Source organism: Salvelinus fontinalis, chromosome 31 (assembly GCF_029448725.1).
Source record: "Salvelinus fontinalis isolate EN_2023a chromosome 31, ASM2944872v1, whole genome shotgun sequence".
Lineage (NCBI taxonomy): Eukaryota > Metazoa > Chordata > Actinopteri > Salmoniformes > Salmonidae > Salvelinus > Salvelinus fontinalis.
In genome coordinates this window covers 6539238-6551486 of record NC_074695.1, presented here as the reverse complement: position 1 = coordinate 6551486, position 12249 = coordinate 6539238, and the positions used below count along the sequence as shown (strand labels likewise).

At 33.1% G+C, this 12249-nt stretch overlaps 1 protein-coding gene across 2 annotated transcripts in view; it reads right to left on the bottom strand.

Moving 5' to 3' along the window:
* The window catches only part of LOC129829460 (regulator of G-protein signaling 17-like), a 188291-nt gene that overhangs the window by 175943 nt on the left and 99 nt on the right, over positions 1–12249 (bottom strand). For both annotated transcript variants that reach the window (XM_055891163.1, XM_055891164.1), the window contains exon 1: positions 12192–12249. This exon is cut by the window's right edge and continues 99 nt beyond it. The gene's annotated coding sequence lies outside the window, so the exon portion shown is untranslated. The remainder of the gene's footprint in view (positions 1–12191) is intronic.

Sequence of the window (12249 nt, the reverse complement as noted above, 5' to 3'; positions counted from 1 at the left end):
ATTTATAACTGTCACTTTAGTGTTAGTTTCCTCACATTTATAACTGTCATTTTAGTGTTAGTTTTCTTACATTTATAACTGTCACTTTAGTGTTAGTTTCCTCACATTTATAATTGTCACTTCAGTTTCCTCACATTTATAACTGTCACGTTAGTGTTAGTTTCCTTACATTTATAACTGTCACTTTAGTGTTAGTTTCCTCACATTTATAACTGTCACTTTAGTGTTAGTTTCCTCACATTTATAACTGTCACTTTAGTGTTAGTTTCCTTATATTTATAAATGTCACTTTAGTGTTTCCTTGCATTTATAACTGTCACTTTAGTGTTAGTGTCCTCACATTTATAACTGTCACTTTAGTTTCCTCACATTTATAACTGTCACTTTAGTGTTAGTTTTCTCACATTTATAACTGTCACTTTAGTGTTTCCTTACATTTATAACAGTCACTTTAGTTTTAGTTTCCTCACATTTATAACTGTCACTTTAGTTTCCTTACGTTTATAACTGTCACTTTAGTGTTAGTTTCCTCACATTTATAACTGTCACTTTAGTTTCCTAACATTTATAACTGTCACTTTAGTGTTAGTTTCCTCACATTTATAACTGTCACTTTAGTGTTAGTTTCCTCACATTTATAACTGTCACTTTAGTGTTAGTTTCCTCACATTTATAACTGTCACTTTAGTGTTTCCTTACATTTATAACTGTCACTTTAGTGTTAGTTTCCTCACATTTATAACTGTCACTTTATTGTTTCCTTACATTTATAACTGTCACTTTAGTGTTAGTTTCCTCACATTTATTACTGTCACTTTAGTTTTAGTTTCCTAACATTTATAACTGTCACTTTAGTGTTAGTTTCCTCACATTTATAACTGTCACTTTAGTGTTTCCTTACATTTATAACTGTCACGTTAGTGTTAGTTTCCTCACATTTATAACTGTCACTTTAGTGTTAGTTTCCTAACATTTATAACTGTCACTTTAGTGTTAGTTTCCTCACATTTATAACTGTCACTTTAGTGTTAGTTTCCTCACATTTATAATTGTCACTTTAGTTTCCTCACATTTATAACTGTCACTTTAGTGTTAGTTTCCTCACATTTATAACTGTCACTTTAGTGTTTCCTTACATTTATAACTGTCACGTTAGTGTTAGTTTCCTCACATTTATAACTGTCACTTTAGTGTTAGTTTCCTAACATTTATAACTGTCACTTTAGTTTTAGTTTCCTCACATTTCTAACTGTCACTTTAGTTTCCTCACATTTATAACTGTCACTTTAGTGTTAGTTTCCTCACATTTATAACTGTCACTTTAGTGTTAGTTTCCTTAAAAGTATAACTGTCACTTTAGTGTTAGTTTTCTCACATTTATAACTGTCACTTTAGTGTTAGTTTCCTCACATTTATAACTGTCATTTTAGTGTTAGTTTTCTTACATTTATAACTGTCACTTTAGTGTTAGTTTCCTCACATTTATAATTGTCACTTCAGTTTCCTCACATTTATAACTGTCACGTTAGTGTTAGTTTCCTTACATTTATAACTGTCACTTTAGTTTTAGCTTCCTCACATTTATAACTGTCACTTTAGTGTTAGTTTCCTCACATTTATAACTGTCACTTTAGTTTCCTAGCATTTATAACTGTCACTTTAGTGTTAGTTTCCTCACATTTATAACTGTCACTTTAGTGTTAGTTTCCTCACATTTATAACTGTCACTTTAGTTTCCTAACATTTATAACTGTCACTTTAGTGTTAGTTTCCTTGCATTTATAACTGTCACTTTAGTGTTAGTTTCCTCACATTTATAACTGTCACTTTAGTGTTAGTTTCCTCACATTTATAACTGTCATTTTAGTGTTAGTTTTCTTACATTTATAACTGTCACTTTAGTGTTAGTTTCCTCACATTTATAACTGTCACTTTAGTGTTAGTTTCCTCACATTTATAACTGTCACTTTAGTGTTAGTTTCCTCACATTTATAACTGTCACTTTAGTGTTAGTTTCCTCACATTTATAACTGTCACTTTAGTGTTAGTTTCCTTATATTTATAAATGTCACTTTAGTGTTTCCTTGCATTTATAACTGTCACTTTAGTGTTAGTGTCCTCACATTTATAACTGTCACTTTAGTTTCCTCACATTTATAACTGTCACTTTAGTGTTAGTTTTCTCACATTTATAACTGTCACTTTAGTGTTTCCTTACATTTATAACTGTCACTTTAGTTTTAGTTTCCTCACATTTATAACTGTCACTTTAGTTTCCTTACATTTATAACTGTCACTTTAGTGTTAGTTTCCTCACATTTATAACTGTCACTTTAGTTTCCTAACATTTATAACTGTCACTTTAGTGTTAGTTTCCTCACATTTATAACTGTCACTTTAGTGTTAGTTTCCTAACATTTATAACTGTCACTTTAGTGTTAGTTTCCTCACATTTATAACTGTCACTTTAGTGTTTCCTTACATTTATAACTGTCACTTTAGTGTTAGTTTCCTCACATTTATAACTGTCACTTTAGTGTTTCCTTACATTTATAACTGTCAATTTAGTGTTAGTTTCCTCACATTTATTACTGTCACTTTAGTGTTAGTTTCCTAACATTTATAACTGTCACTTTAGTGTTAGTTTCCTCACATTTATAACTGTCACTTCAGTTTCCTCACATTTATAACTGTCACGTTAGTGTTAGTTTCCTCACATTTATAACTGTCACTTTAGTGTTAGTTTCCTAACATTTATAACTGTCACTTTAGTGTTAGTTTCCTAACATTTATAACTGTCACTTTAGTGTTAGTTTCCTCACATTTATAACTGTCACTTTAGTGTTAGTTTCCTCACATTTATAATTGTCACTTTAGTTTCCTCACATTTATAACTGTCACGTTAGTGTTAGTATCCTTACATTTATAACTGTCACTTTAGTTTTAGTTTCCTCACATTTCTAACTGTCACTTTAGTTTCCTCACATTTATAACTGTCACTTTAGTGTTAGTTTCCTCACATTTATAACTGTCACTTTAGTGTTAGTTTCCTTAAAAGTATAACTGTCACTTTAGTGTTAGTTTTCTCACATTTATAACCGTCACTTTAGTGTTAGTTTCCTCACATTTATAACTGTCATTTTAGTGTTAGTTTTCTTACATTTATAACTGTCACTTTAGTGTTAGTTTCCTCACATTTATAACTGTCACTTTAGTGTTAGTTTCCTTACATTTATAACTGTCACTTTAGTTTCCTAACATTTATAACTGTCACTTTAGTGTTAGTTTCCTCACATTTATAACTGTCACTTTAGTGTTAGTTTCCTCACATTTATAACTGTCACTTTAGTGTTAGTTTCCTCACATTTATAACTGTCACTTTAGTTTCCTAACATTTATAACTGTCACTTTAGTGTTAGTTTCCTCACATTTATAACTGTCACTTTAGTGTTAGTTTCCTTAAAAGTATAACTGTCACTTTAGTGTTAGTTTTCTCACATTTATAACTGTCACTTTAGTGTTAGTTTCCTCACATTTATAACTGTCATTTTAGTGTTAGTTTTCTTACATTTATAACTGTCACTTTAGTGTTAGTTTCCTCACATTTATAATTGTCACTTCAGTTTCCTCACATTTATAACTGTCACGTTAGTGTTAGTTTCCTTACATTTATAACTGTCACTTTAGTTTTAGCTTCCTCACATTTATAACTGTCACTTTAGTGTTAGTTTCCTCACATTTATAACTGTCACTTTAGTGTTAGTTTCCTCACATTTATAACTGTCACTTTAGTTTCCTAACATTTATAACTGTCACTTTAGTGTTAGTTTCCTTGCATTTATAACTGTCACTTTAGTGTTAGTTTCCTCACATTTATAACTGTCACTTTAGTGTTAGTTTCCTTACATTTATAACTGTCACTTTAGTTTCCTAACATTTATAACTGTCACTTTAGTGTTAGTTTCCTCACATTTATAACTGTCACTTTAGTGTTAGTTTCCTCACATTTATAACTGTCACTTTAGTTTCCTAACATTTATAACTGTCACTTTAGTGTTAGTTTCCTCACATTTATAACTGTCACTTTAGTGTTAGTTTCCTTAAAAGTATAACTGTCACTTTAGTGTTAGTTTTCTCACATTTATAACTGTCACTTTAGTGTTAGTTTCCTCACATTTATAACTGTCATTTTAGTGTTAGTTTTCTTACATTTATAACTGTCACTTTAGTGTTAGTTTCCTCACATTTATAATTGTCACTTCAGTTTCCTCACATTTATAACTGTCACGTTAGTGTTAGTTTCCTTACATTTATAACTGTCACTTTAGTTTTAGCTTCCTCACATTTATAACTGTCACTTTAGTGTTAGTTTCCTCACATTTATAACTGTCACTTTAGTTTCCTAACATTTATAACTGTCACTTTAGTGTTAGTTTCCTCACATTTATAACTGTCACTTTAGTGTTAGTTTCCTAACATTTATAACTGTCACTTTAGTGTTAGTTTCCTCACATTTATAACTGTCACTTTAGTGTTTCCTTACATTTATAACTGTCACTTTAGTGTTAGTTTCCTCACATTTATAACTGTCACTTTAGTGTTTCCTTACATTTATAACTGTCACTTTAGTGTTAGTTTCCTCACATTTATAACTGTCACTTTAGTGTTAGTTTCCTAACATTTATAACTGTCACTTTAGTGTTAGTTTCCTCACATTTATAACTGTCACTTTAGTGTTAGTTTCCTCACATTTATAATTGTCACTTTAGTTTCCTCACATTTATAACTGTCACGTTAGTGTTAGTTTCCTTACATTTATAACTGTCACTTTAGTTTTAGTTTCCTCACATTTCTAACTGTCACTTTAGTTTCCTCACATTTATAACTGTCACTTTAGTGTTAGTTTCCTCACATTTATAACTGTCACTTTAGTGTTAGTTTCCTCACATTTATAACTGTCACTTTAGTTTCCTAACATTTATAACTGTCACTTTAGTGTTAGTTTCCTTGCATTTATAACTGTCACTTTAGTGTTAGTTTCCTCACATTTATAACTGTCACTTTAGTGTTAGTTTCCTCACATTTATAACTGTCATTTTAGTGTTAGTTTTCTTACATTTATAACTGTCACTTTAGTGTTAGTTTCCTCACATTTATAACTGTCACTTTAGTGTTAGTTTCCTCACATTTATAACTGTCACTTTAGTGTTAGTTTCCTTATATTTATAAATGTCACTTTAGTGTTTCCTTGCATTTATAACTGTCACTTTAGTGTTAGTGTCCTCACATTTATAACTGTCACTTTAGTTTCCTCACATTTATAACTGTCACTTTAGTGTTAGTTTTCTCACATTTATAACTGTCACTTTAGTGTTTCCTTACATTTATAACTGTCACTTTAGTTTTAGTTTCCTCACATTTATAACTGTCACTTTAGTTTCCTTACATTTATAACTGTCACTTTAGTGTTAGTTTCCTCACATTTATAACTGTCACTTTAGTGTTAGTTTCCTCACATTTATAACTGTCACTTTAGTGTTAGTTTCCTAACATTTATAACTGTCACTTTAGTGTTAGTTTCCTCACATTTATAACTGTCACTTTAGTGTTTCCTTACATTTATAACTGTCACTTTAGTGTTAGTTTCCTCACATTTATAACTGTCACTTTAGTGTTTCCTTACATTTATAACTGTCAATTTAGTGTTAGTTTCCTCACATTTATTACTGTCACTTTAGTGTTAGTTTCCTAACATTTATAACTGTCACTTTAGTGTTAGTTTCCTCACATTTATAACTGTCACTTTAGTGTTTCCTTACATTTATAACTGTCACGTTAGTGTTAGTTTCCTCACATTTATAACTGTCACTTTAGTGTTAGTTTCCTAACATTTATAACTGTCACTTTAGTGTTAGTTTCCTCACATTTATAACTGTCACTTTAGTGTTAGTTTCCTCACATTTATAATTGTCACTTTAATTTCCTCACATTTATAACTGTCACGTTAGTGTTAGTATCCTTACATTTATAACTGTCACTTTAGTTTTAGTTTCCTCACATTTCTAACTGTCACTTTAGTTTCCTCACATTTATAACTGTCACGTTAGTGTTAGTATCCTTACATTTATAACTGTCACTTTAGTTTTAGTTTCCTCACATTTCTAACTGTCACTTTAGTTTCCTCACATTTATAACTGTCACTTTAGTGTTAGTTTCCTCACATTTATAACTGTCACTTTAGTGTTAGTTTCCTTAAAAGTATAACTGTCACTTTAGTGTTAGTTTTCTCACATTTATAACTGTCACTTTAGTGTTAGTTTCCTCACATTTATAACTGTCATTTTAGTGTTAGTTTTCTTACATTTATAACTGTCACTTTAGTGTTAGTTTCCTCACATTTATAATTGTCACTTCAGTTTCCTCACATTTATAACTGTCACGTTAGTGTTAGTTTCCTTACATTTATAACTGTCACTTTAGTTTTAGCTTCCTCACATTTATAACTGTCACTTTAGTGTTAGTTTCCTCACATTTATAACTGTCACTTTAGTGTTAGTTTCCTCACATTTATAACTGTCACTTTAGTTTCCTAACATTTATAACTGTCACTTTAGTGTTAGTTTCCTTGCATTTATAACTGTCACTTTAGTGTTAGTTTCCTCACATTTATAACTGTCACTTTAGTGTTAGTTTCCTTACATTTATAACTGTCACTTTAGTTTCCTAACATTTATAACTGTCACTTTAGTGTTAGTTTCCTCACATTTATAACTGTCACTTTAGTGTTAGTTTCCTCACATTTATAACTGTCACTTTAGTTTCCTAACATTTATAACTGTCACTTTAGTGTTAGTTTCCTCACATTTATAACTGTCACTTTAGTGTTAGTTTCCTTAAAAGTATAACTGTCACTTTAGTGTTAGTTTTCTCACATTTATAACTGTCACTTTAGTGTTAGTTTCCTCACATTTATAACTGTCATTTTAGTGTTAGTTTTCTTACATTTATAACTGTCACTTTAGTGTTAGTTTCCTCACATTTATAATTGTCACTTCAGTTTCCTCACATTTATAACTGTCACGTTAGTGTTAGTTTCCTTACATTTATAACTGTCACTTTAGTTTTAGCTTCCTCACATTTATAACTGTCACTTTAGTGTTAGTTTCCTCACATTTATAACTGTCACTTTAGTGTTAGTTTCCTCACATTTATAACTGTCACTTTAGTTTCCTAACATTTATAACTGTCACTTTAGTGTTAGTTTCCTTGCATTTATAACTGTCACTTTAGTGTTAGTTTCCTCACATTTATAACTGTCACTTTAGTGTTAGTTTCCTTACATTTATAACTGTCACTTTAGTTTCCTAACATTTATAACTGTCACTTTAGTGTTAGTTTCCTCACATTTATAACTGTCACTTTAGTGTTAGTTTCCTCACATTTATAACTGTCACTTTAGTTTCCTAACATTTATAACTGTCACTTTAGTGTTAGTTTCCTCACATTTATAACTGTCACTTTAGTGTTAGTTTCCTTAAAAGTATAACTGTCACTTTAGTGTTAGTTTTCTCACATTTATAACTGTCACTTTAGTGTTAGTTTCCTCACATTTATAACTGTCATTTTAGTGTTAGTTTTCTTACATTTATAACTGTCACTTTAGTGTTAGTTTCCTCACATTTATAATTGTCACTTCAGTTTCCTCACATTTATAACTGTCACGTTAGTGTTAGTTTCCTTACATTTATAACTGTCACTTTAGTTTTAGCTTCCTCACATTTATAACTGTCACTTTAGTGTTAGTTTCCTCACATTTATAACTGTCACTTTAGTTTCCTAACATTTATAACTGTCACTTTAGTGTTAGTTTCCTCACATTTATAACTGTCACTTTAGTGTTAGTTTCCTAACATTTATAACTGTCACTTTAGTGTTAGTTTCCTCACATTTATAACTGTCACTTTAGTGTTTCCTTACATTTATAACTGTCACTTTAGTGTTAGTTTCCTCACATTTATAACTGTCACTTTAGTGTTTCCTTACATTTATAACTGTCACTTTAGTGTTAGTTTCCTCACATTTATTACTGTCACTTTAGTGTTAGTTTCCTAACATTTATAACTGTCACTTTAGTGTTAGTTTCCTCACATTTATAACTGTCACTTTAGTGTTTCCTTACATTTATAACTGTCACGTTAGTGTTAGTTTCCTCACATTTATAACTGTCACTTTAGTGTTAGTTTCCTAACATTTATAACTGTCACTTTAGTGTTAGTTTCCTCACATTTATAACTGTCACTTTAGTGTTAGTTTCCTCACATTTATAATTGTCACTTTAGTTTCCTCACATTTATAACTGTCACGTTAGTGTTAGTTTCCTTACATTTCTAACTGTCACTTTAGTTTCCTCACATTTATAACTGTCACTTTAGTGTTAGTTTCCTCACATTTATAACTGTCACTTTAGTGTTAGTTTCCTTAAAAGTATAACTGTCACTTTAGTGTTAGTTTTCTCACATTTATAACTGTCACTTTAGTGTTAGTTTCCTCACATTTATAACTGTCATTTTAGTGTTAGTTTTCTTACATTTATAACTGTCACTTTAGTGTTAGTTTCCTCACATTTATAATTGTCACTTCAGTTTCCTCACATTTATAACTGTCACGTTAGTGTTAGTTTCCTTACATTTATAAATGTCACTTTAGTTTTAGCTTCCTCACATTTATAACTGTCACTTTAGTGTTAGTTTCCTCACATTTATAACTGTCACTTTAGTTTCCTAACATTTATAACTGTCACTTTAGTGTTAGTTTCCTCACATTTATAACTGTCACTTTAGTGTTAGTTTCCTCACATTTATAACTGTCACTTTAGTTTCCTAACATTTATAACTGTCACTTTAGTGTTAGTTTCCTTGCATTTATAACTGTCACTTTAGTGTTAGTTTCCTCACATTTATAACTGTCACTTTAGTGTTAGTTTCCTCACATTTATAACTGTCATTTTAGTGTTAGTTTTCTTACATTTATAACTGTCACTTTAGTGTTAGTTTCCTCACTTTTCTAACTGTTACTTTAGTGTTTCCTCACATTTATAACTGTCACTTTAGTGTTAGATCATCTTGTATCACTCCATTCCATTCTGTTGACCTTTCCTCTGTCACGTCAGTGTAGTCGTTCTTTCATCTGTCACGTCAGTGTAGTCGTTCGTTCCTCTGTCACGTCAGTGTAGTCGTTCGTTCCTCTGTCACGTCAGTGTAGTCGTTCGTTCCTCGGTCACGTCAGTGTAGTCGTTCGTTCCTCTGTCACGTCAGTGTAGTCGTTCGTTCCTCTTTCACGTCAGTGTAGTCGTTCTTTCCTCTGTCACGTCAGTGTAGTCGTTCTTTCCTCTGTCACGTCAGTGTAGTCGTTCTTTCCTCTGTCACGTCAGTGTAGTCGTTCTTTCCTCTGTCACGTCAGTGTAGTCGTTCGTTCCTCTGTCACGTCAGTGTAGTCGTTCTTTCATCTGTCACGTCAGTGTAGTCGTTCGTTCCTCTGTCACGTCAGTGTAGTCGTTCGTTCCTCTGTCACGTCAGTGTAGTCGTTCTTTCATCTGTCACGTCAGTGTAGTCGTTCTTTCCTCTGTCACGTCAGTGTAGTCGTTCGTTCCTCTGTCACGTCAGTGTAGTCGTTCGTTCCTCTGTCACGTCAGTGTAGTCGTTCGTTCCTCGGTCACGTCAGTGTAGTCGTTCGTTCCTCTGTCACGTCAGTGTAGTCGTTCGTTCCTCTGTCACGTCAGTGTAGTCGTTATTTCCTCTGTCACGTCAGTGTAGTCGTTCTTTCCTCTTTCACGTCAGTGTAGTCGTTCTTTCCTCTGTCACGTCAGTGTAGTCGTTCTTTCATCTGTCACGTCAGTGTAGTCGTTCGTTCCTCTGTCACGTCAGTGTAGTCGTTCTTACCTCTGTCACGTCAGTGTAGTCGTTCGTTCCTCTGTCACGTCAGTGTAGTCGTTTCTTGAGGGTTGCTAGAATTAGTAGATTATATTCGGCTAATGTTGTGCAATACTTTAGGACATGTAGGTTATTTTAATCTGCATGGAACTCTGATCACACTTTTCAGTTTAAACCTGGAGCACGGTTCACGATGACTGTCAGCACAGTTCCATGATTAGTGAGGATTATCAGGGTAGATTTATAGGACTACTGTTCAACCACTATTGTACACTTGTTTCCACCTTCCAATATTTCATAGATTGAACAACTGAATATGGCAACATTCAAGGTGAATCAAACGACAGTATTTTTGATTCATCAATATATTTAGTGCGTACAGGCTCTCCAAACCTGTTTTTTTTTAATGATTCACACATACTTTGCTAACCCTATAATTTGCCTAAATAATCTACAAAATCTGAGTATTTTTAAATCCACTATTTGGTGCTGAAACGGAGAACAATATGCGTAGCTATCTTTCATTCATTGATCCCTATACCCGTTCTCTCCATGTATTCTAGTGAGTCTGTTGATAAAATTCTAATTAAAGGTACACTGTATTTAAAGGGATGGCTTAAGATAGAATATACTGAAAACCCTATTGAACGCAAACTCACTTGAATGTCTGTTTGGGATCGTCCGTTTCCCTATCATGTTAATATGTTTCAACAGTGTGAATAGTCTACTACCTGTCTTCTGCACCTCGCTCTCCACGTTGCTCATGTCTCTAACCTACAAGTCATCTCCATGACACGTCAGAATAACAGAAAATAAATAATAACGTTTTACTCTTGACTTCCGTTGTGTCAAACTAAATATGTTTTTCATTGCACTATTTGGTTTGGTCTCAGCTGTGTTCCCAACCTGAAGTTTTGCAAGCTTTGCCTCCTACCCCCCCGATCCCCATATTCAGAATCGAGTGTCAAAGAGTTTGGCTCGCGCGAACACGGTTTGTTTTTTTAAAAAGCGCTCCGTTTCACGCGCCTATTTTGGTGACGCGCGAAATTCATTCACTCGAACGTGTCGCGCGTGAATCGGGAACGCGCTTTTTACTACACGACGAGATTCACTAAAAACGATCAATATGAGGGTTAATTAAAGATGATGATGTCTACTGTTAACTGTAACACGTATATATATGATATCTAGGCCTAATCAATAGGATCTCTGGCAAAACATACTTCCAGAAGGGCATAATTAAAAATATATATTTATCTTTTTGCACTTCCTAGATGATCCGACTAGAGAAAATAGCCAACATGTAGGCTGTTGCCTTGCCACCCTCCCACTATAGGTAGGCTACACGTCAAACACTAAAACGAGTATTCGTTCAAAACGCACATAATTCGTTAACCGTAACCCATAATTGCAAAGATCTGTAGCCTATAAAATAACGTGTCTGGCTAGGCTGAGAAAGAGCAGCACGATATGGTATGAGAGAAATCACCAAACCCTCTCATAGCCTTCTATTGCATGAAGGATAACTGACAGATGTCATGCAACGAGCAACAACAAAAAAAAGAGACATCTGACAAAACCGTTTTCAATATAGCCTGCCGGTCGCATTCGTTCTTCCTGCTCCTGTAGTGATTGCGCAGAGTACACATCTAACTTGGCTGATCAACATGATCTGCTTTCAATATTACAGTTAGCAGGCTAACAGTGAACATGTTTACGCTAGTCATCATGATGACAAATACATCATATCATTAGTACGGAGAGAGAGAGACAGCTAGAAATCCTAGCCGACCAAACTGGAACAGATTGACATCTCCATATTGTTGCCTACTAATAACGAACCAGAGCAGAGCAGACATTCCACTAATAGAAATTAAGCGGTGGGGGGAAAAAAGCGACAAAATTAAGCGGCAGAAGCACTAGTTCCCTACCTAACATCTCTTCCTCAGTCAGTTTGGAATGAGAAGCACAGTGGTTATTGTATCGAAAGACATATCGTTACTCTTGTTTCCATGAAAGCGCTATTCTCAGCATAATGACATTGGAGCGTTGTCAAAAACATGATCCAAATACTAAAATGTTGTTTTACAGGTTTTGGGGAAAACATTCGAGTGGCTGTTTCTTCAAGACAACCCGTTCTCTTCAGCAGTAGACTTGGAATCACGGACCTTTTTCAAAACGGGATAAGCCGGAAAAACCCACCATTGACTGGCAAACTAAAACCCTTTTACAAAGACATGACTATTATTTAATAATACTTACAATTTTTGCATTAAAATTGTCAGGAGGACGGTATCCGTTTCGTTTTCGGAGGCACATC